Raw genomic sequence first — 23,289 nt, 5'->3', positions numbered from 1 at the left:
TGGCACAGCCTCTCCTATCACCCAAGCTGGGTACTTAAGACATGCCCTTTGTGTAGGCTGAGTACACCCTCCTCTGTAGCTGAGCCTTGATTGTTGTTGGAAGGTCAATGGGAGGGATTTATCCAGGCCAGTAAAGGACTAGCTGTGAACACTGAACACCAACCTCTGCCCTTTGTGGAGTATCAGCTGTGCAGAGGCAGGGTGGTGGTGCTCTGACTTGGTCTGTAGCTGTCCACTGAGTTCACAGGTTTTGGAGTTCCTTAGTTGGTGCAGGCCAAGGTCAGCCCCCACCTGTGTTTTTCCTGGGGTCACCCTACGTAAGCTATAAAGCAATCTGAGATAGTGCTACTTGTGCTAGAGACACCCAGGCAAAGCCAAGCTGTAAATCTGGGCTGGCTATTGCTAGTGCATGGCCTGGGACTACTTTAGAAAGAGGTATGGGGACTGGACACTCAATGAGGCTGGCTGCCGCCTGTTTAATAGGATTTAGGTAGTTGTGAAGCATGAGCCAATACCTGCCATTCGTATGGAAAAGTCAAGATTAACAGTTTGGGTGGGCCAGTTAGTTGGGTGGGATGGAGTCTCAGGGGATCTTCAGGGCAAGGCAAACAATGTTAGCCAGGTTGATGAAGTCTCAGGTAGGGTACCTGCCTGCTGGCTCTGTGGCTTTGTGTGGGGAGGGCTCTGAAAAAGGACATTGGCCTCTGTCGGCCCTTCTGTCTGGGAAAAAGTTGTCCCCTAGCTCTAGCCTGGATGCCTGACAGTTCAGTTCATCCCCGTATGGCACTGGTGCCTTTCAAGCTTCTACCCCAGTGCTGGAGCTCAGAGGGAGTGAGTCTGTGTGTGAGTTCTTTAAGAGGAAATGCTTGGGACTCCAGAAGTTTCCCACTGACTCAATCCCTGCTAATTTTTGCAGCCAGAAGTTATGAGGACTTATCTTCCTGGCACTGGAACCCTGGGCTGTGGGGGAGCACTGCTGTGGGGCTGAGACTCCTTGCTCCCAAGATATCCCTCCCGGATTTTTATGAGGGACCAGCCTGTTCCATGCCTCTGCTGCTCCTAATCAGTCTGGATGGATGCAGTTTCTTTAATTCCATAGTTGTTAGACTTTCATTCAACTCGATTTCTGATGGTTCTGAGAGATGGTTGTTCTATATTTTAATTGTAATTTTGATGTGGTTGTGCGAGGAGGTGAGCTGTGTTTACCTATGCTGCCATCTTGACCAGAAGTCACACCCCACCTCATTCAACTTTTCTAAAGTGCAAAAAATCCAGACACCCATAGCTATCCACATCCCTGAGTGAGTTACTATGCAGAAAACAGCATAGGGACAATTATTGGCATAGAAAACCACTCGTCAGACCAGATATACAGGCAAGAAAACCTCAGCAAGCAATCTGATCTCCGTACATTTACCAGGTGTGTTTACAGAAACACACAAGTACTCACCTAACAATAGCCCAGAGCTACAGAAATTGTGACATATGATTGTGACATAAGTAATGAGAAAAGACTAAAATATATATATCCTGTTAATATGTTCTGGAAAAATCAATTATAAAGGACAATGTCCTTGAAGCATTCTCTCTCTGTGTTTAATTTCCTCGGTGAGAATGAGGTTGTAGAAATTCATGATGCACTACTCTGTTGCTTTTTTATACCAAGCAACATCCATGGTGTTTTGGATGTGTGGCTACTAGTAGTGGAGATTTGTGTACAAACTTAACCCAGAAATAATGAGTGAAGTATGAGAAATTGGCAAGGAGGAAAAAGGACTTTCTAAGCTATCGGAAATCTTACCAAGATTTAATGAAAGTAAAAGGAATATTTGGTGCTTTCTAAAAAGGAATGAACATTTATAAAAGCCATTGTCTGTGTGCTTGGACAAAGTGTGCATGGAACAAGTGTTTCTGTTCTTGGGATGGAGTCAATTTATTAGAGGTTTGCCCCCATGGCCTACCACTTTTCAACAATCTTTCCAGCTTGAGGGGAAAACGGGGGGTTTTGGAAACAGATCTCAGCCTCCTCAGACAAACGGCAGTCCTCTGTGGTGTCACACACGTCCTGCAAGTTGTGAGTGCTGAAGAGCCCTCACCGATTCCTCAGACTGCTTAAACCTGGCCTTTCTCTCCTCGGCCCTGATAATATAAATGATGGAGGTTCTTTTCAAACTAAGCCTTTCCTTCACTCTCTCTTTCTTCTTTATCCACAAATGAGCCTTTGTGATCCCTTGAGAAGAGAGATAGCAGAGCATGGCAAAAAGGGAAATTAACCAATTCTGGAATCATACAAAGGCCACTCTCCAAACATGTAAAAAAAGGGCCATTTCAGAGCCAATTCCTTTAAAAATAAATGTCCACAAGTAATGGTTTTGTGGTATTAGAGAGAAAGGGGCTATATGTCAAAATATCTAAAAGCCATTTGGCAATGGTTTCTTAGATATGGCACCAAAAGCACAAGCAACAAAAGAAAAAGAACATATAATTGGACTTTATAAAAATTAAAAACTTCTGTTATCAAAGGGCATTATCAACAGGGTGAAAAGGCAGCCCACACAATGAGAGAGTATATTTGCAAATCACATGTCTGATAAGGGATCAAAATTCAGAAAAAAAAAACAAAAACAAAAACCTACAACTTAACATTAAAGCAAACAACCTATCTGAAAAATGGCAAAGAACTTGAATTGATATTTCTTTGAAGAAGATATACCAATGCAATACACACAGGAAAAGATGTTCAACATCCATAATCATTAGGAAATACAAATCAAAACCACAATGAGATACTCTGGAACATCCATTAGGATGGCTATTATCAAAACACAAAACAAACAAAAAGCAGAAAATAACAAGTGTTGGGGAGGATGTGGAGAAGCTGGACCCTGTGCATTGTGGTCAGAAATGCAAAATGCTGCAACTCCCCTGGAAAATAGTGTGGCAGTGCCTCAAAACATGAAACATGGAATCACGGTACGATGCAGCAATCCCACCCCTGTGTGTACACTGTAAAAGAGCTGAAAGCAGCGACTCCACCAGATTTGTACACCAATGACCAGAGCAACATACTCACAATGCCCTGAAAATGGAAACAACACAAATGTCTGTTAATGAAAGACCAAATAAACAAAGTGTGGCATATCCACACAGTACAATATCATTCAGGTTAAAAGAGAAGGACATGCTGGCACATGCTAAAACATGGATCAACCCTGAAGACATGCTAAGTGAAATATGCCAGTCCCCAAAGGGCAAATATTGTATGATAGTATACATACATATTAAGCAAGGTATCTAGAATAGTAAATGCAGAGAGGCAGAGAGTAGGGGGATGGCTGTCAGGAGCTGGGGGCACAGGGACAGGGGGAGCTGCTGTTAAATGGGGACAGAGTTTCAGTTCTGGGAGATGAAAAAGTTTTGGAGGTGGACGGTGGTGTTGGCTGCACGACACTATGGTTGTAGTTAATGCCACAGAACTGTACTTTTAAAAATGGTTATCACAGTAAGTTTTATGTTATGTGTATTTCACCGCAATAAAAAATAAATATCTAGAAGCAAGCCAAGTCCTGAGGAGTAACAGATGTCTGCCCAAGAGGTAGGGACTTCTGCTTGCTGCTTTCTGAAACAAGCATTCACGTGTTCCAGGGATCACCCGTGGACTTGACATCTAGTCACTAGAACGTGAGGGTGGAAGGAGGTGAATGCCAGCAAGTGCAGTAACAGTGTGACCCTGTGCCCGCCCAGCCCCATCACTGCCCTTCTCTGTGGGACAGTTGGCCAGAACATCCCCTCTCAGCTCTCCTCGGGAGCTGTGAAACAGAAGACAATCGCTGAGAACTTGACACAGAAACCAAGACAGAGCAATTTAACTGTCTCTCGACTTGAAGCAAGCAGAAACGGAAGGGCAGCAGGCGTTTTGAAGCCACTGTGTAATGTCAGAATGCCAGCTCTCCACTGCTGTCTGCCTGAATTGAAACTGTTGATTTGATTGTTTAACTTGGAATGAATGGCTTTAGGGATCTGGACTTGTGTATGCTCCTTACTTTCTCAGAGAAAGTTCTAAGGAATTTGAGGATTTAGAGGACCTGGTCTTCCTCCATTTCAATTTTAAATTCTTCAAGTTGGATTTTCTGGGTCACGAAGTAGCTTTGCTTTGGGGTTTTATTCTCCCTCCACCCCTCTAATTGCTAACGAAGTTAAGATTACACAAAACAATGGTGTTTTGAGTCTAGAATGCAGATCTCAATCCCTTCTGGCAGGTACTCCTACAGACCAGTTGTTATTTAAATACCTATAGGGAGAAAAAAAGATTAAAAGATCAAGTCACTCTGCACTTCCTAACAAAGAAGGACACAGCTGTACCAGGGCTTCTGAGCAACTGCTCTAGAGGAGACAGCGAGACTTCTGTTGTCCTGCAGGGTCTGCTCGGGTCACGGCATGTGGCGTGGATTAGAGCGAGCCCTGGCTCTCTGCTCCCAGGGCGGCGGGACTGGGGCTTCTGCACCACACTCCGGAGCTGCGCCTCCGCCATCACCTGCCACTCTTTTCAAGGTCTCTTGAGAAACAGAAGGGGATGGCACACTTCACAACCTCTTAAAAGCCAACAATTTCTTTTCTATTTTAAAATATTTTATAAGTTTAAAAAAGTGAGTAAGAGAGAGAGAACAATTAATTTTTACATATGTTCCGAAAGATCTGTCATAAGGGGTAGAAGAAAATGTATCTATCATGGATAGAACAAAGATTTAGATTTGGTCTGAAGACAGCTAAATGTTGAGACTTAGGTAAATTTATGCTTTAAGAGGAGAGACTTCCTCCCTGGCAAGGTAGCCCAGCTGGTTAGAGCATCATCCTGATAGGCCAAGATTGTGAGTTCAAACCCTGGTCAGGGCAAATCCAAGAAGCAACCAATACATGCATAAATAGGTGGAACAAAAATCAATGTCTCTCTCTCTCTCTCTCTCTCTCTCTCTCTCTCTCTCTCTCTCTCTCTCTCTCTCTCTCTCTCTCTCTCTCTCTCATCAATAAAATAAATTTTTTAAAGGAGAAAAGAATTCCACAGGTGGATTTCCCACAGGTGGGTTCTAGGCTGCATCCTACCTAACCAGGAGCCAACACAAAGGAAGAGCCCCAGGAAAACAGCTGTCCCCAGACTCATACTCTGCTTCTCTAGGGCTCAGCAGAGAGCAGAGAGAGCGAGCTATATGTGTCACACAGTTATGCTTCTTCCATTGGTGTGTGGCTCCGTGGCCAGGCCAGACGCAGCTCAGGCAAAGCAGGGACTCTGTTCCAGGTGCTGCCAGCAGTGAGCCCTCACTGACCCCACTGTCACCCACCCGCTCAGCTGCACCCCTGCACTCAGACCTGGACCCAGGCTCCCTTAGGTAAGTGCATGGAGTTGGAAAGGGCCTTCATGTTCTCTTCATCTTATAAATAAGGAAACAGACACGAAAGAGTTCTGGGGGGGTTAGGTGCCTAAGATGGAACTGTGACAGAAGCAGATCTCAAGACAAGATCTGCTGGCTCCAGAAGCAGTGACCTTTCATCCACTCTGGGCTGCCTGATGGAGTGCTGGGGAGCGAAGTTCGCTCCCTCACTCTCGCATTTGCTGGTGTCACTCAAGGACATACCAAAATAGTAATAAGTTCGATTATTACTAATGATGGATTAATGAGGCTGACCTCGAGACATGCATCACTATTAGTGCCCTTCACTGACATCGAGATTAGAAAACAAAAAATTACCTCAAATTACTTGTAGAATTGGTGCAATTCTACAAGAAGGCAGCTAGCTATACTCATGAGCAATGCTGGAACTTTAAATTTGGGTGATTCCACCACCCCCCTCACCTCGGCATAAAATATATTTAAGGTAGAACTTGAACGGAGCCCATGAAGTGAAACTCTCTAAAAATCCACCTCTCCTTAAGGACATTTGCTTCCTCTGGAGTTCTTTCCTCTGACCACGGGCTCCCTGTTGGGCCTTCAGCAACAATTCTAAGGCCTGACACGGACCGGACCACCTGCAAGCAACTTCACTTTTCAAGCTGCTCTGCTGCCAAGAACCGTGGGGCCAGAAAGAATGGGAGGGCAGGCCAGAGCACATAGCTTTGTCTCAGCGGGCACAATGGCCACAGCCAGGCAGAGGCCCCCTCATCTCCTCACACCTCAGGGAGGACACCGTGGAGGGAACCATACTGTGCCTCCCAGCACACACTGAAGGGGCTCTGCCCGGCCTGGGCTCTGACCAGCGATGCACCAGCTCCTGGGCACAGACTGGGAAGCTGCTTTTGTTCTTAGAACTCAGTGACCAAATTCGGCTGGCTTCCACAGCCCTTCCTTTACCCACTGTTCTGAAAATCTGCCTGCCAGGCCTTGGTTGCCATCCTGCTCAGCAGTGGAGCCTGACATGCTCACCACCAAAGGAAGTACACAGCCCACACCACAGAAACACTGTGGTCTCCCTTACGTGCCAGCAAGTGAATCTATATGCCATTGGAACCCTAATTACATGGCCTGATTGTCAAAAATAGCACAAGAAACAAAAAACGTTCTTCCAAATTCTCTGGCTAGACAGGCATTTCCTTAGATCAAGCTTGAAGAAATTCTTCGTAAATAGAGGGAGTTAGGTGTCTGCCATACCTAAACTCTGGAAACATTCAAAAAGACCAGAGTTTTGTCTTTTAGGGAGAGAGCTATATATACATAAGCACATGAATTTCTAAAGCAAGCTGAGATCACTTTTAGAAGATCTCTGGATTTCTTAACAACACAGTATCTTCAACCATGGACAGCTACATTGCGAGGTGACAACTGGACCCAAAGGGTTGGCTTATAGGACACATAAAAATCAAGCTCCACAGCGGTGGTGGGATGTGGTGGTGGGGTGTGGAGGCCCTCCCAAGGCCCCCAGTGGCTTCATAAACACAACTACAAAGTTTCATTTACATACCGCCTTGAAAGAAGGACAAGGATTTTTTCTTTTGCAGCCCTAGTTTGGCAGGGCTCTACATTATAAGCTTTTTATTATTGTTGTTTTTGAATGTCGGAAGAAAAGTGCCTTTGCTGCAGGCTGGTCTTCGCTGAAATAAAAGTAGGCCATCTGGCCAGCTAGGCGGAGGAGGTCTCTGTACCTGAATCTTTGTCTGGGCTCCGGAGCAGGCGTCACCCTTCTAGAAGGAGGATGTCTCGTCCTTGTAACAAGGAAACACCTCACCTCTCCCGGCCTAGATCGTGTGCTTCCTCGCTGGTGCGACCCCCATTACATCCGAATCCCTCGCACCACTTTGATGCTGCAGCATCCCAAGAAGGAACAGCTGGAAGGTCATGTTCAAAACTTGAAAGTTGAACGTATAAATGGCCCAGGCTCTTCCCTACCTCATGTGCTCCAACAATGGTTCTCACTAACCACTGACTGCTGCACAGCCCACTGGCACCTCCACTGCAGGGAAGAGTACGTCTTGGGAAAGTTTTCCTCAAGCACTAATGCTGCCTGTGGCCTCACGGCTGTATGGTGGGAGACAAGGTCAAGGATTATCTATGTAAGTGAGGATTAGGACTATGGGTCATATCACCTTTACATATTATTCTTATGTCCCCATAGTTCTGAATAATCTTGAAATCAGTCAGATCCACAGATATTTAAGTTTCTGTTGTATTTATGCAGCAAAGCTAACATATGGAATGGAAGGGCAGATAAAGTACTTCCCAGGTAAGGTCAAGTTAAAGAAGTTCATCATCACCAAGTCCTTATTATATGAAGTGTTAAAGGGACTTATCTAAGAGATAGAAGAAGATCAAAAACCATGAACAGTAAAGTGACTACAAACTCACAACTATAAATAATTGAACCTAAAAAAAATGAAAACAAAAACTAAGCAAACAATTAGAACAGGAATAGAATCATAGAAATGGAGATCACATGGAGGGTTTTCAGTGGGGAGCGGGGAGGAGAAGAATGGGGGGGAAGATACAGAGAATAAAAAGCATAATTGGTAGGCACAAAATAGATGGGGGGAGATTAAGAGTGGTATAGGAAAAAAAGAATTCAAAAAATTTATATGTACAAGCCATGGACATGAACTGAGGAGGGTGGGGGATGATGGAGGGCTGGGGGGTGCAGGGCAGAGTGGGGATAAAGGGGGAAAAATTGGGAAAACTGTAATAGCATAATCAATGAAATATACTTAAAATAAATGAAAAGAGAGAAAAAAGTGTACATGTCTTGGTCTGCTTAAGCTGCTATAACAAAATGCCACAGATAATTTACTTCTTACAGGTCTGGGGGCTGGGGAATCCAAGACCTAGGTGCTGGACAAGGTTCACTTTGTGGTGAGAGCCCTCTTGCTGGCTTGCAGCTGACCTCCTTCCCTCTGCGTCCTTACAGGATGGAGAGAGAGCTCCAATGTCTCTTCCTCTTCCAGTAAAGGCATCAGTCTTGTTGGATTAGGATCCCACCTTTACGACTCCACTTAACCTTCACTGCCTCCTTACAGGCCCTATCTCCAAATACAAACAATTTGGGGGATAGGGCTTCAACATGGGAATGGGGAATAGGCTGGGGTGGGGAGGCAGACACAATTGAGTCCATAACACTATGCTTGACCATTTGGGGATGGAAAGGTAAATAAGACAGATGCTGGGTGCTCAAGGGCCTTACATTCTAGAATCAATTTATTCTACAAGTAGAAAGGTCCTCAACATTGATGTAGTCTCTTCCCACAAGCTCCAGGGATTCTTTCCAGACACACTCCAGCAGTGCACTTCCTGATGAGGTGGTTGGCTATTTCACCCTAATCACAGAAAGGGACACAGAGGCACAGAGAGTTTGGGTGGCCTGTGGCACTCGAAATGAGGTGACGTAAAGAAATTAAATTCACACTGTAGCTGTGTCTCCAGAGGAAGACCAGAAATGCTCAGGTCGGGGACATCAACCACATTCTTTATCACCAGACTCCTAATTCTGACAAGTACTGTTCACATAAAAGGTTTTTTTATTTTACTTATTTATTTATTTATTTATTTATTTATTTAATTTTAGACAGAGGGGAAGGGAAGGAGAGAGGGAGAGAAACATCAATGTGTGGTTGCCTCTCGCACACCCCCTACCAGGGAACCTGGCCCACAACCCAGGCATGTGCTCTGACTGGGAACCAGTGACCCTTTGGTTGGTGGGCCAGCACTCATTCAACTGAGCCACACCAGCCAGGGCAGGTAAAAGTTTTAAAAGATTCTTGACTCAGAATATAGAAGAAGCATTATCTAGAAGCTTTTGCCCAGCAAATATCAGGACTGTAGTTGGTTAGAGAAACTTTGCTGTTTCCCTGAATTATGAACGCAGAGTTTATGTGCCAATTAATTCACCAAGTTCAATATACAACATAGTATGACATATTAAAGACAGCATAGACCTAAGATGCAACACACCAGAATTTGGCAATAGGCTCACTGAATTAAAAACAGAAGGGTCCAGGCAAATCTTTCAGTAGAAATTAATCAGATACAAACAAGTAAATAAAACTTACTGAGCATTTACCATGTCAGATGGTGTTCTAAGTCCGTTTCACTTATTATCACAATGAAACCTCATAGCAACTCTATTAGAGGGCTACCATTATTATACCCATATACCTGATACAGAAACTGAAATCTAGAGTAACTGGCATAAGGTCATACAGCAAGCAAACATGGAGCAAACCAGGATTCAAATGCAGGGAATCTGGTTCTAGACCTCACATTCTAAATCACTACACTACAGCACACCTCTGCCTTAACTCCATTTGTCCACTGGCAAAGCAGTCAATGCTTGGAATGTACACCACAAGGCAAATCTGAGAGGTTGGGACCTTGTTTATCTTAGGTATTGCCCTACCTACACCCTAGCATAGAAAATCATATGGAACATAACAGATGCTCAATAAATATTTGTTGAATAAACAAATAACAGGTTGTGTTAGATTTAGTGAAATTACTGCAATAGTCAGTCTCCTTATTGTCATCCCCATTTTCATTCCATTTTCGACTTCTTTCATCCATGAAAATCCTTCGCATTGCCCTGCCTGGTGAATTTAAGCAGCTTTCAAAAGTTTTCCAACTTGGCTTCAGCCTACACTTCCAACCTTGTTTCTGGGTAATTCCATCATACAAACATCCACCCTGACCGTCTCCGCCTGCTCCTGCCTCGCCCACCCTCACCCTGGCCACATGCATTCCTACCAAGTGGCGTGCTCTCTCCCACTTCTCTGGCTACATGGAGCTCACTTATCTTTCAAAATCTCATCTCTTCCATGAAGCCTTCTCACCAAAGCCACAGTCTTCTCACCCTATTATAAGATGGGTTCGCCTGAAATAAATCACCTGCTTCCTCCTCCTTTGCTGTCTTTACAAAGAGACTGGCAACATGCTGAGGGCAGAAGCCGTGCCCTCTCATTTTGGCATTCTCTCTAACATGGAGTAAAACACTTGGCTCCCAGCAGACACGTTATGAGCACAGATCGAATGGCTGAGGCAGACACAGCTCATTAAATGTAAAACACCTCCTTATGTTTTTAAAATAAAGGTAAAAAATTATAATTGAAGTAAAATCCACATAGGGTAAAATTCATCACTTTAACCACATTGTGCAACCATTACCACTACCTAGTTCACTATCTAGTTCCAGAACTTCTCCGTCACCCCGAAGGAAATCCCATGCCCATGGCACAGTCTCTCCTCACAGCATCTCCCCTCAGGCCCTCACAACCACTGCTTTCTGTCACTATAGCACATAGCAGATATTTTACATAAATGCAATCACACAGTACATAGCCTGTTGTGTCTAGCTTCTTTTACTCAGCATTAAGTGTTCAAGGTCCATCCATGTCCTAGCATGTGTCATACTTCATTCCTTTTTATGGATCCCATTCCTATGGACATTCCCTTGTACAGACATACAGCATTTTGTGTAGCCAGTCTCCGGTCATCAGCTGGTAGACATCTGGGTCGTTTCCACCTTTTATTATCGTGAATAATGCTGCTCTGAACTTGTGTGCACAAGTTTTAGTTTGAACCCTTTTCATTCTGCTGACATCTTGCTAAGGAAGAACAAACTCATTAACTGGAAGCTTCATCCTTATTTTACAGTTGAGATAAATAATTTTTTAAAATAAAAAACTACCACCATTAAGACATAGTCATTCCCAGCAATTAATTTAACTATTCTTGTATTATAGAATATTTTAAACTCCTTAGAGCTTTTATTGGGTTGGCCAAAAAGTCTGTTTAAATTTTTTTCCATGAAATGAAAGACACATTTTTTATTTTCATCAATAACTTTATTGATTTGGATATTTTGAGTATGTTAGCTATCTCCCACGTGGTGTAACACTGATTGTTCTCAATTAATGTCTGAATTTCATTGCTATCAACTTTAACTTGTCTGCCCAACCATGGAGCATTATCCAGCAACAAATCTCCAGCACAAAACTTTGCAAATCAATTTTGACATGTTTGATCAGTCACAGCACCTTCTCCATACACTGCACAAATCTTTTCTTGCATTTCAGTTGTGTTTTTACCTTTCCTGAAATAACAAAGCATAATATGCCCAAAATGTTGATATTTTCTTTCATCCTCAATATTAAAAAGACTACACCAAAATTCACCAATTTTGGTAATTTTTTTAATGCACGCCAATATGACCATTGTCACAATACAATGTAGCAAAAATGTTTCAAAGACAACTAAGTTACAGACAGCTAAGTGCTATTAGAGTCATCTTACAGAAAAAAACAAACGGACTTTTAAGCCAACCCAATATTTTGTATCAGAGACTACCCTTTCACCTTCTGTATTTAATTCTAGGATCTTACTTAAGCACTAGGATGATTCTTTCATAAAAAGCATAAGCAGGTCTTATTCTTAGATGTGTTAATCTTCTTCACTATTTTAACATTTTTGGTGTTATAATAATAACTGATATTTATTGAGTCCTTCATATGAGCTTACCAGTATGCTAAATGTAACACTCTTTGAAGTACATACTGTTATCATTTCACAGGTAATGAAAAGAGGCTTCCAAGGCTTACTTAGGCAGCCTGCTGAAGGCCATGAAGCTTTAAGTGGTGGAGAAGGGGCCCTAACCCAGGTTGTTGCATTTCACACAGTCCATGACTCACACCATCAAAATCTCATCTCAACTCACCACTTTAATCATGTTTCCATGTAAATCAACAGTTAACTTTAAGACCGATGCCCAAAGGAAGTATGCAGAATGGATACTCAGACCTCGAATAGATGTGTTACCATAATTTCAAAGCCAAATTCTCCTTCAGAAAAAAAAACTGCTCCTTTTTTCTTCATTCAAGTCTACCTGCTCTGTATTATACCAGCAAGCCAGGATGTTCTGTAAGCACAATGACCCACACTGCTGATGACAGATGTCCTCTAGATAGAAAAGGGACCACAGCCTCTCTCATGCCAGAAGCACCGCTTTGCTGACAGTGCTGCCCCACCCTCTCGGGCATGGCCCCTGGAGCGCTCTGTGGCGCCCAGGCAGTGATGGCTGCAGTACGAAAGAGAGATGAGCCAGAAGCCTCACACCTCACATCACCTTGTCCCAGTCAGAAAAAAATGAGAGAGAAAAAATAAAAGCCTTACAACATTAGACTTCAGGAGATGTCATCTGAAAATTCAGAGAATACAAGTTCAGAGAAATGTCCATGATCCACAGAGCCTTAGAGCCTTTCTCTGATGTTTCTGGACAGGTGACAATGAATGGGTGGAGGCTAGAGTATAGAAATGAGAGTTGCAAGTTGGCCAACTTGGAAGAGTGTTCGTGTTTTAGGTCTAAAGACCGGGTCTCTGCTAACACTCTTGGCCTCTTAGGCACTGAATTTTCTGTCTAAAAGAAGTAAAACAATCCACTATGATAGTGCTGGCCCATGATTTCTGACATAAAGCTCTTTCCGCTATGGACATAAGGGCACATTTATGGATATTTAAAGCTCTAGGCCCTCCCAGGCCCTCTAAGCCCCAAATTACCTGACAGTTGGATTTCCCAGAATTTATCATTTTCCATCATTGCTAGAGCTTTAATTCTACATTAAACACAATGCTTTAAGAATTCTTGACCTTTTACTGAAGTGTAAAATACACGCCAAGAAAGAACAGAAATCAAAATGTAACGTCTCAGTACACGTTCACAAAATACACATGCCCACACAACCAGTGCCCAGGTTAAACGGAACAATGTTAGCCCCAGGAGCCCTCCTGGGACAGGGCTCTCACTCCCACACAACGCTTAGTCCCAGCAAGCAGCCGTGCCTAAAAAGCATTAGTATTAAATGTGCTACTTGGGAGTAAAAGACAACATATCACTTCTCTGTTTTTTCAAGTAGAGCACAGCCCTCATCCCTCACAGCACAGAGGCAAGAGCCTCTCTAAATCACAGGAACGAGCTCCATGAATAGGCCTAATGACAGTGAACGGAAAATTAACTAATCAGAAGCATGTTTAACACAATCCAATTGCCACCTGCAAAGAACGGTTTCCTTTTCGCCTTCTCCACTTCAAAAACATCTATATCATCGGTAAAACCAAATATCCACTCAGTAAAGTATAAACAAACAGCAAGGAAAGGGGGGAGTGGAAACATAATGAAGAAAATAAAGCCACTTGCCTCTCTGCAATCCACTTGCTTCTCCTTCTTTAATGGATTTGCAATGAAAGTCTATAATCAAGGTGCAGTGATAGACTTAATTACACGAAGCTCTAAGTGACCTCAAGCAAATCACATGTTGCCTTCTCCTGGGTACCAACTCCGTTAAGGCTAATACTCCCAGTCAGAAAACCTCTCATTTGAGACAAAAGGATTCCTACGGCAATGAGCACCAGCTGCCTGCGCACGGTGAACGGGCTCTCGACAGCCCATTACATCCAGAAAAGGCTTTCTCCACTCTGCACCACTCAAGGCTGCATTCTGTGCCTAACTTTTCTTTTTATTTTTTTAAAGCCACTTACAAATATCCACAGGAACTGGGGACTAAGTTTCCCTTTGAAAGAAACCCAGAGGCAAAGGCTGAATGAATGACATACTTTTTTTCATAAAGGGGATGATCAGGCTAAAAGAACAATCCTGGGCAAAAAATGTCTGCGACCTTCGCTGAGGCTATGACCTTGAATATATGAATCTTCTTCTGACACAAAGAATGTAGCTAATTGTTAAGCTGCAGATTGGGTCTTTACAGGAAGTTTGCAACCCTTTCCCTCCAGGGCTAGAGTCCAGTTCGGAGTTGGGGGTGAGGAGTGGTGTCGATGACATCTGGGCCGCCGCCCCCCAGCCTCGCTACTGTACAGCTAGATCAGTAACTTTCTAATGGATCTAACTGTATTTCAGTCAAAAAAATTGTCAGCTTCAAAACTGATATCTGAATCTAGATTCCAAATGAAATGATTAATACATCGTATATGTGGTGACTACCCAACAGCAAAGAATCATTCTCGGAGCTTACAGGCCTTGGTTTAGATGGATTTCCAGAGCAGATACTTGTCTTTGATGGACCTGTTGAAAAGAGGTTAAGAAATGTACTTTTGCCTGTCATGGACAGAGGAAGATCTTTTTTATTTTAAAAACAATAGTAAAACTCTGCAGTTAGGTAAGTCAGTGGCCCTCATAGGAAATAATTCTTCCTTGGCCAAAGATCAGTCGGGAGTTCTTATAGACTTCTGCTCCCCTAATACCGTGTGGCATGCTCCCACACCAGCAGATTAATGATGCTTCCACAAAATTTTTTTCCCTCCCCAACTCTACCTCTGACCCTTTGCTGCAAGTAGTTTAACTCTGAAAGGCCTTGACCTCCTTTCTGTGTCTCTCTGATTCAAGTGTGTCTGTTTCCTTGGGGCTACCAAGCTCAGTTGGACGGCTGGCTGGAGCAGAATGGAGCATCAGCCAACCCCAGAACAATGGGCCCCTTTCTCGGGCTGTCACATGAACAGCGTTGCATTACAGCCATTGTCCCTCCAAGCAGAGGCCGAAAGGCACGGGTTCTCACAGACCAGCTATTCTCTGTGACCTACTCTCACCAAGTCACTATAATATTAAAAAAGAGAAAAAGGAAAAATCGTGCCTTCTGAGTAGAGCAGATGAGCCCTAACACGGGTCGTGGTGCATCCATGCACCACCTGCTTCAGGATGCCTTGTTGAAAACACACACCTTTGGACTCCACTGCACCCCTTCTGAATCCAAATTGTTAGATGGGAGCCAGTATCTGCCAGTGATTCTCAGGCCCCTGAAGTTTGAAAACAGGCTAAAAGGAGGCCTCGAACATTTCTATCCTCACTAGTGGACTGATTTTGCACATCTATCTGTTCAAGGGATGTACAGGAGATGGGGGAGTTCTGAAAAGGCAAGTACTTTATAACATGGTAATCACACCTCACTGTGGGGGAAAACACCAGGGGAGAAGGTAGGTGAGAAAGATGAGGGCACCACAGAATGTGGGGAGACAGGAAATGAAATAATAATAATAACAACAACAACAGTGGGGTCCGGTCAGCGATGAGCAGAAAGAAGGAGGTGCAGGGAGAGGAGACTGCTGAAGCAACCTGGCAGAGGCTGGAGCCTTCAGACAAGGGTGGATGGTGAGAATTTCCTTCAGAAATGGAAGTTCCAGTGGTGGGATGGACAGATGGCTCTTAAAAAAACAAGCATGTTTAATATTCAGCTTTAAGAGGTGAACTTCCTCCACATTCCCAAGGCTTGTTGCCAGCCACTTCAGAGCCACATGTTTGGTAGTATTTTATGAAGTCAAGGAGATGTGAGGTGATATCCGTGGTGGGGCGGACCACTTCATGCTAAAAGAGACAGTAAAGTGGTGTGGCAAGATCATCTTTCAATTAAACTTCTTAAAGGAAAATACAAACTCAGAGCTAGCTGATGCTAGCAGAAACATGAGCCCTGTCTCCACTCCCAGGAGCCCTGTAGTGGCTGAAAGAAATAAGTTTTCTCATTTCACACCTTTGCATGGAAAGGGGGCTCAGGTTTTCACTTGAACCTCCATAGGGTGCCCCAAACCACATCTGGTATATAGAATAAACTGTAGCAGTGTAAGATGAGGGGTTCCTCTAATGCCCACAGAGATGTGGGAACACGCGGAGTCCAGTCCTATAGCCCTATGCGTGGCTGTCATCAAGCAATTCTCAAACATTAACTCACCCCTCCTGCGGTACAGTTTAATCGCTACTGCTTGAAGATTTCATGCGAATTCCTGCAGCCACATGTTTGATGAGCTCACTCCCCTGTTTAATATAACACCATCTACTCAAATCCTCTCTCCTTCAAGACCCCACACTACCAGGAAAGCCCAGAGCACACAGAGTCCTCTCTCTGGAATGCGCCCTCTCGGACCTGCTCTCACAACTGCCCACTTGGTCCTTACTCCCCGTCTCACACAGTCAGGTGTATTTTATCTTTTTTGGTTTTCTTTTAGGCAAGTATCACGGTAATTCCACATAGTATTTATCCTTATGCCCTGTACACCTAATAAATAACTGATGGAGCAAAAGTAAAACTCAAACCAATTACTTTTTGAAAGAACACAAAAGAATAGGTTATCTTCAATTCCTCATCTTGAAAATAAAGTGCCCTTCTGAAGATATCGATGAAGGTTTAAAAAATTTTTTAAACTTTTTCATTTTGATTGTAGAAATAATCTCTTGGGCCCAAAACAAAGATTTCATATTTCTATTTTGTTCCATAAGGACAAGTTTAATTTGTGTTTTTATTTTCAATTTGCCATAAAAAAATTTTTTTAAAGACGAATATGATTCTTTACCAGAAAACATTTAAAAGATCCACTACGGGAATGGCCACCTGTGGCGAGGCTTTAGAACTCACCAAATCTGTGCAGCAAATTCAGGTCAGCCAGGATGTTAATGACAAGGCACTCAGTCACTCTCTAAGATGAGGTCTCCTTGCTCCCAAAGATAAGATGTGTTTAACAGATGCTAATATCCTGCACATGGACCTATCAAGATGAGGCTTTCCATGCTGAAATACTGTTTTCTTTGTCTTAGGAAGGAGGAAGAGTATAATTTATTGCCCTCTGAGTAGGAAATTGAGGTGGTTGAAATGCTTTACATAGTTTCTTTATCTAGGAGTATAAATCACTGGAAATGAAACAATAGAGGAAATCATTAGAAATGAACACTGTTAATAACAGGATATATTAGCACATTCACACTTTCCAGAATGGCTAATGGTGCATTATCAAATAACATCCACACGACAACTTTCAATTGTAGAAATAAAGTCGTGTAAACTGAAGTTACACTGGTTTGTATCTTATTTTTATTTTCATCTTCATACTATGAGAATTCCTCTATTAATTAATTAATCCTCTGCAATAACTAAAAAGACAATGATCACAGTGAAAAATAATATTAAATTGGGAAGAAAAGAGAGGCATAAGAAATATAAAATCTTGGGAAATTCAGATAGAATGAATAAATGAATGAAGACATTAGGAGACTAAGAAACTTACAAAAAGTGTAGCCAGATGCAGCTTAAAAAAAGGTTAAAAAGTTCATTTTGGAAACAGAATTGAAAATGAAGACAAATCAACAGACCCAAATGAACCTTAGTTAATTCTTCAAACTAAGCTAATTTTTAGAATGAAATGCTGGATGCACATCCTTGAGAAATTGGGATCACAGGCAGTTGATTGCTTTGTTTGGAATCCAAACAATCTGGTCCTTTGTACTTCATGCATTAATGCTGTTACCTTCCTACCCTGTTATGTCATTGGAACTCTCATGCAGCAGCCAATGAATGAACTTTCTGATGTTGTTTATTTTATGGTAGGGCTGCCTGTGAGCTAAATACTCCATTCTTGCAGCAATACCATCTCTGTCATTACCCTATGTAGTTTTTTTTGTTGTTGTTGTTCATTGTTCCAATCTTATTGTATATTATTACCATTATTACCAAAAATGAGTGGGAAATGGGAAAATTTTTAAATTAAAAAAATAGTAATTACAAGTGTTGTCTTATAACCTTAATGTAAGTTAGACAAAGATAGAAGTTATTAGTCATGCCAAAAAATCTTTATTCAGAATCAGACATTTATCGAATTTGAACAGGTCAACTGTTATGCAAATGGAAATAATTTTGGAAATAACCAAAATTATAGAAAGTTTAAAGACAGGGACATTAAGGAGAGGAGTAAACACCAAATGTTTTGTCTAAATGTCAAGATATAATTACAGTGAAATAAGCCAGGTGGTGAAAGACAAATACCATATGATCTCACCTTTAACAGGAACCTAAACAACAAAACAAACAAGCAAAATATAACCAAAGACACTGAAATAGAGTACAGGCTGACAGTGTCCAGAGGGGTGAGGGGAGGGAATGTCAGGGGAGAATGGGAAGGGTTTACAAGAACAAGTATAAAGGACACATGGACAAAAACTAAGGGGGGTGGGAATGGGAGGGAGGTGGGGAGGAATAGGGGGGTGGGCTGGGATGGGAGTAAAAGACAGAAAACTGTACTTGAACAACAATTAAAATTTTAAAAAATGTTACAAAAAATTTTTAAAAAATAAAAGTAAAAAAAGATATAATTACAAGCTTCATAATATATTTGGCCCTCTAGGGCCAGCGTTCCTTATAACATATAGGATTTTGCACAATCAGTCTTTGGACCAATTTTTAGAAGTGCATTCTGTATGAAAGTAGGAAAAACAGTATGGAGCGAGTCGCCATGTTTTCAATCAAATACAAAAACAAATGCACGGTATTTATATGCTGAAAAGCACAGGGTGAAAGCTGCTTATTTTTGTTGGCACTGGCATTTCCATTTCCATGCCCTGACACTGTCATTCACAGCCCAAGCCACCTAGTCGCACGACACTCAGGTCTTGTATCCGAGTGCCGCCCTAGTGTTGGACATGTGACGTTTATTCGGTGACCTCTGGCATTTCATCGGAGTCTTCCTCGGATATTCTATCTTGTCCTTTCTGTCGCTTTTCCATTCCACATTATTCATTTTATAGACTACGTCTAGCCAAATTGCAAATTCTTGACTGTCTTCTCCACAACCCTCAGTCCATTCATTGTGACGTCGCAAATACTCAGCGTGCTGAGGCTGCGTTAACTGGCATTCGTTCATTCTTTCTCCCCTTACCTTTTTTTAGACATTTATCTTAAAACTACTATGTGCCAGCCATTTGGATAAAGGCTTGAAATAAGAAATGATCATCTCACTAATCAGTTGGACAAATCTCCAGACAATAAATACAGTTGATTCAACATGATGGGGGACATTAAAACTACCTGCAATGTAGAATAGGAATTATGTGAGTTATCACTAAGTTTATATGAGAGGACTAGGAAGTGTTTCAGAAGAAAGGTCTTGAAGGAGAAATGGGTAGTAAAAAGTTGATTAGACTGAAAAGAGGAGCAAAGACGTTTCCGGCAGAGGGAAGAGCATAGGCAGCTAGGTTGGAGGGGGAGTGAAAGCAGATAAGTATTCTCCAAGGTCAAGATCAGTGGGGCTTAGACGCTTAGGGAACAGGGGAGCAGAGAAACAACCAGAGAAGACAGTCAAACCTGGCGTGTGTATCACGTTAGAGTGGTTAGGCTGTGTGCTATAAGTAGTGTTTCTCCAGCTGAGATTTGAGGTCACCCCCATTAGATTCACCCAGAATCAAGTGCAGGGGACCTGCTAGGTACAGATTTTGGCCCTTGCATCCCAGATACAGCCCTGGAATCCGAATTTTCAATCAGCTCCTGGGTGACTCTGACACTCACCATCTGGGGAGCTGCCAAAGGTTTTTAAACAAGGGAATGACGTGATCAGGTTTGTATTTTAGAAATATGCCTTTAAACCAAGGAGACTATCATGAGGAAGGTGTATCCACTGCTGCTAAATGAGCCTATGACTTGGGTTTGTATTAGAATAGTCTTGGGGAACTTTAGTAAAACTGCAGATTTCACACCTTACCCAAGACTTACTGTATCTGAAGCAAAGCAGAGGGGGCTAGGATTTGTATTAGGCTGAACGATATGAAATTGCCATTTTATGTAGGTCAAAATGGTCAAATTTTGGCAATTTCTCACAATTCAATCTAACATTTTTAACAAGCCCCCTCCTTGCTTCTGATATCCATCAAAGTCTGAGACTGGCTGATGGAATCCACACCGAGCTGAATACTTCTCCTGTTTATTAATTATTACTGTCACTACTCACTTTGATTAACCTGCAACAATGGAAATGACATATTTATGTGCCCAAAACAAATGTTTTTTAAAAAATGAAGTTTAAAAATAACCATCAAAGAAGTAAGGCTGCTGATTTAAAGATTTTAGAGCCAGAAGGAACACTAGACTATCCAGCTTTTTCCTCACCATCCCCCCACAAATTTCCTTGATGAAGTTGATGGGAGAAGTACTCTGCCATAAGTTAGACTGAATGTTTTTTCAACTCCTCAGTGACACATGCTTTTCATTTTAACAGATAATGAAATAAATGTAGCTAAAAAGTATTTGGGATTTAATTTATAGGTGCTAGTATTACACGAAGTCCTAAAATACCTGAAATAAGATGGGGGGTGGGTAGGGTAGATACTCATGTGTGTCCATCTTTAAAATAAAGCCAATGAATTTAAATGACATAGAACCGAGAGCAGTGCTTGAAATATACTAGGTGCTTAATAAATATTATTGAATAAACAATTGGTCTGTTTAAAAAATAGGTTAAAGGAGATCTATCAATGCAAAGAATTTCTAAGGCAGTGTAGTTTACACATTGTAAACTATGTATAGTTTTTTTTAAGATTTTATTTATTTATATTTATTTTTAGAGAGGGAAGGGAAGGAGAGAGAGAGAGAGACAAAGAGAGAAACATCAATGTGCGGTTGCTGGGGGTTATGGCCTGCAACCCAAGAATGTACCCTGGCTGAGAATTGAACCTGGGACACTTTGGTTCCCAGCCCACGCTCAATCCACTGAGCTATGCCAGCCAGGGCACTATGTATAGATTTTCTGCTTGCTAGCCTCACCCAATAGCCCTTTGGTCCCCAACCATGACCCCTCCTCTGTAAGTGCCAGATCTGTCACATGCACTTTCTTTCTTCTGATGGAGCCCCAACAGAAAGCAATGCAAAGGCCATGCCTCAGCTAAGTCTGACAGTACAGTCTGTCCTGGGTGGGGGTAAAGCCCACATGAGTATGGCCTTCAAAAGCCATCCGAAGAGAAATAATAGCTAACAATCACTGATAGCCAAGAAAGGCTATGTCATCCTAACACAGCAATAGCTACCAATATTAGCTTAGTAATAGTTAATACTTACTTGCTTTTTACAAGTTATCTGCCAAGATTGTTAACACACCACATGTATTAAATCATTTCGTCCTTTTAACAACCCTGTGATGTAAGTAAGCACTGTTATTATCCTTTTGATTGTATAGATGAGAACAGAGAGGTTAAGTAACACTCAAAATCACACACCTGGGAAATGCAGAGAGATGACACCAGGCTACCAAGTCCCAGATCTTACCATCTACTCAACTCTCAAGCTCAGGGCAGCAAAGCAAACAGGACCCTGCAAGCTGACCTCTTGCAGCCGTCACGTCAGGAAGACGGCATTTCTGGTGACTATGACCTGGTTCCAGTCTTTTCTTCCACAGAGAATGAAGCCTCTGCAGTTGAGAAGACTCGACACAAAGTGAGGCCCCAGACATAAAGGAGAAAGGCAAGGAGAACCACGAAGGAATGTCATTCTCCTCTGCCTTGTGGACAGCATGGAGAGTACTCCCTAAGAACTTCTGGACTGATCAAATCTCTAACTTCAACTTTCCACTAAGGAATTTGGGTCCTCACGTGAGGATATTTCCTACAGAAGCATCAAAGATATCATTATACTTCATTGCTCAGTGGGATCATTCTTCCAGAAAGAAAAAAAGAGGACAAAATATTTCCCTAAACCAGGAGTAAAATCTTAGATCAAAGGAATTTAAAAGACCAGCATGAGGTAGATCTTTCTATGGCAACTGTGGCTTGAAAAATCGCCTCCCACCCCACCATTCCTTGAGGAGCCAGGCATGCACAGAAGGAAGAGAGCCCTCTGGTCTAAGTCACCCAGCCTCTGATTCTGACTCCCCTGCAGGATGCTGAGAACGCAAGAAGAGGGACTATCCCAAGTCTATCTGCACCATCTGAATATCAAGTACTGGAGAAAGAAAAGTTTAGAAACAAGTCGAGATCCCAGAGGAGAAGTGAAGCTGATCTCAAAGGAAGGCGCTGCTGAAACTAATTTCCATTCTCAGTCTGATCGCCCCACACCTCTCTACACCCATTAGGACACCTGTCATCGTGGAACAGAGAGGGCAACACAAGGGCAGAGATTCTGCAAAATAAAATGCGTAATGGGATGTCTCCCCATGAAAAATACTAGAAGAAGTTCCTACAAGCCCCAAATAACAAGACCAAATGCAAACAATAACAATAAACCCTTGAGACATAAACAAACCAGACGGGGCCGGTCTCGCCCCAGACTGGGCCGGTCTCGCCCCACCTTACGCCGCACTGGGGAATCCTGGCAAAGGAAGATGTGCCCCCCGCCCGTGAGAAACCATCCAGCGTCCGGCTAAGGTCCAGTGGCTGCCAGAATCAGGTTTACCCAAATCTTACCCAGATCCTGAGATCCTGAGATTCGCAGCGCAACCCTTTTCCCCTGGTTTTCACTGAACACCAGCCGAGAAACAGAATCTGTCCCAAACAGAGCACTTGGCCTCCAAGAGGCGTCTCTGAAGAGAGTGATACTTGGCAGTCTTAGTTCAGATTCAAAGGTGGAGGCACCGAAGGGAGGCCGGTCTCGGTGCGTTTCCAGACCCGCAGTTTTGCGCACCAGAGAAAGTACCCGATGCAAACTTGATTAAGGTTTTCCCAGTCTGGCCCGAGATGCTGGAGAAGGAAGGGAGTAACCCGAGCCGGGGCCGGGGCCGGGGCCGGGGTGCGAGCAGTTGCCGCTGCTGCAGCTGCTGCCGCCGGGGCAGTGACCGCTGGAGGGGGGCGTCGCTTGGCGCCGCGCACAGTCCCTGCTGCAGCCCGCTGGATCCGCCGGCCCAACTCCTGCGCCCCGAACTTAGGTGGACAAGCTCTGAGCTGTGTCCACCGTCCGAGAATGACCCGCCAATAGTCCGGTCCCGAAGTTGGCAAACCTTGGAGGTCACCGTATTGGATGGCAGAGAGAGCACCGGTCTGCGCCCGTACCCACGAGCGCCCCCGGGTCAAAGTCCGAGAGCTGTT

At 43.1% G+C, this 23,289-nt stretch overlaps 1 protein-coding gene across 2 annotated transcripts in view; it reads right to left on the bottom strand.

Annotated features, from left to right (window-relative positions):
• The window catches only part of MEGF10 (multiple EGF like domains 10), a 173,835-nt gene extending 150,920 nt beyond the window's left edge, over positions 1-22,915 (bottom strand). Inside the window, exon 1 of one of the 2 annotated variants that reach the window (XM_045838135.1) lies at positions 22,672-22,915. The gene's annotated coding sequence lies outside the window, so the exon portion shown is untranslated. The remainder of the gene's footprint in view (positions 1-22,671) is intronic. The other variant, XM_045838134.1, reaches the window with a different exon arrangement.
• Between the last annotated feature and the right edge of the window lie 374 nt (positions 22,916-23,289).

Source organism: Phyllostomus hastatus, unplaced genomic scaffold (genome assembly GCF_019186645.2).
Source record: "Phyllostomus hastatus isolate PE091 unplaced genomic scaffold, TTU_PhHast_1.1 phas_contig_254, whole genome shotgun sequence".
NCBI classification, from domain to species: Eukaryota; Metazoa; Chordata; class Mammalia; order Chiroptera; family Phyllostomidae; genus Phyllostomus; species Phyllostomus hastatus.
Note: the sequence above shows the minus strand (reverse complement) of the source record. Positions and strands in the feature narration are given on the sequence as shown.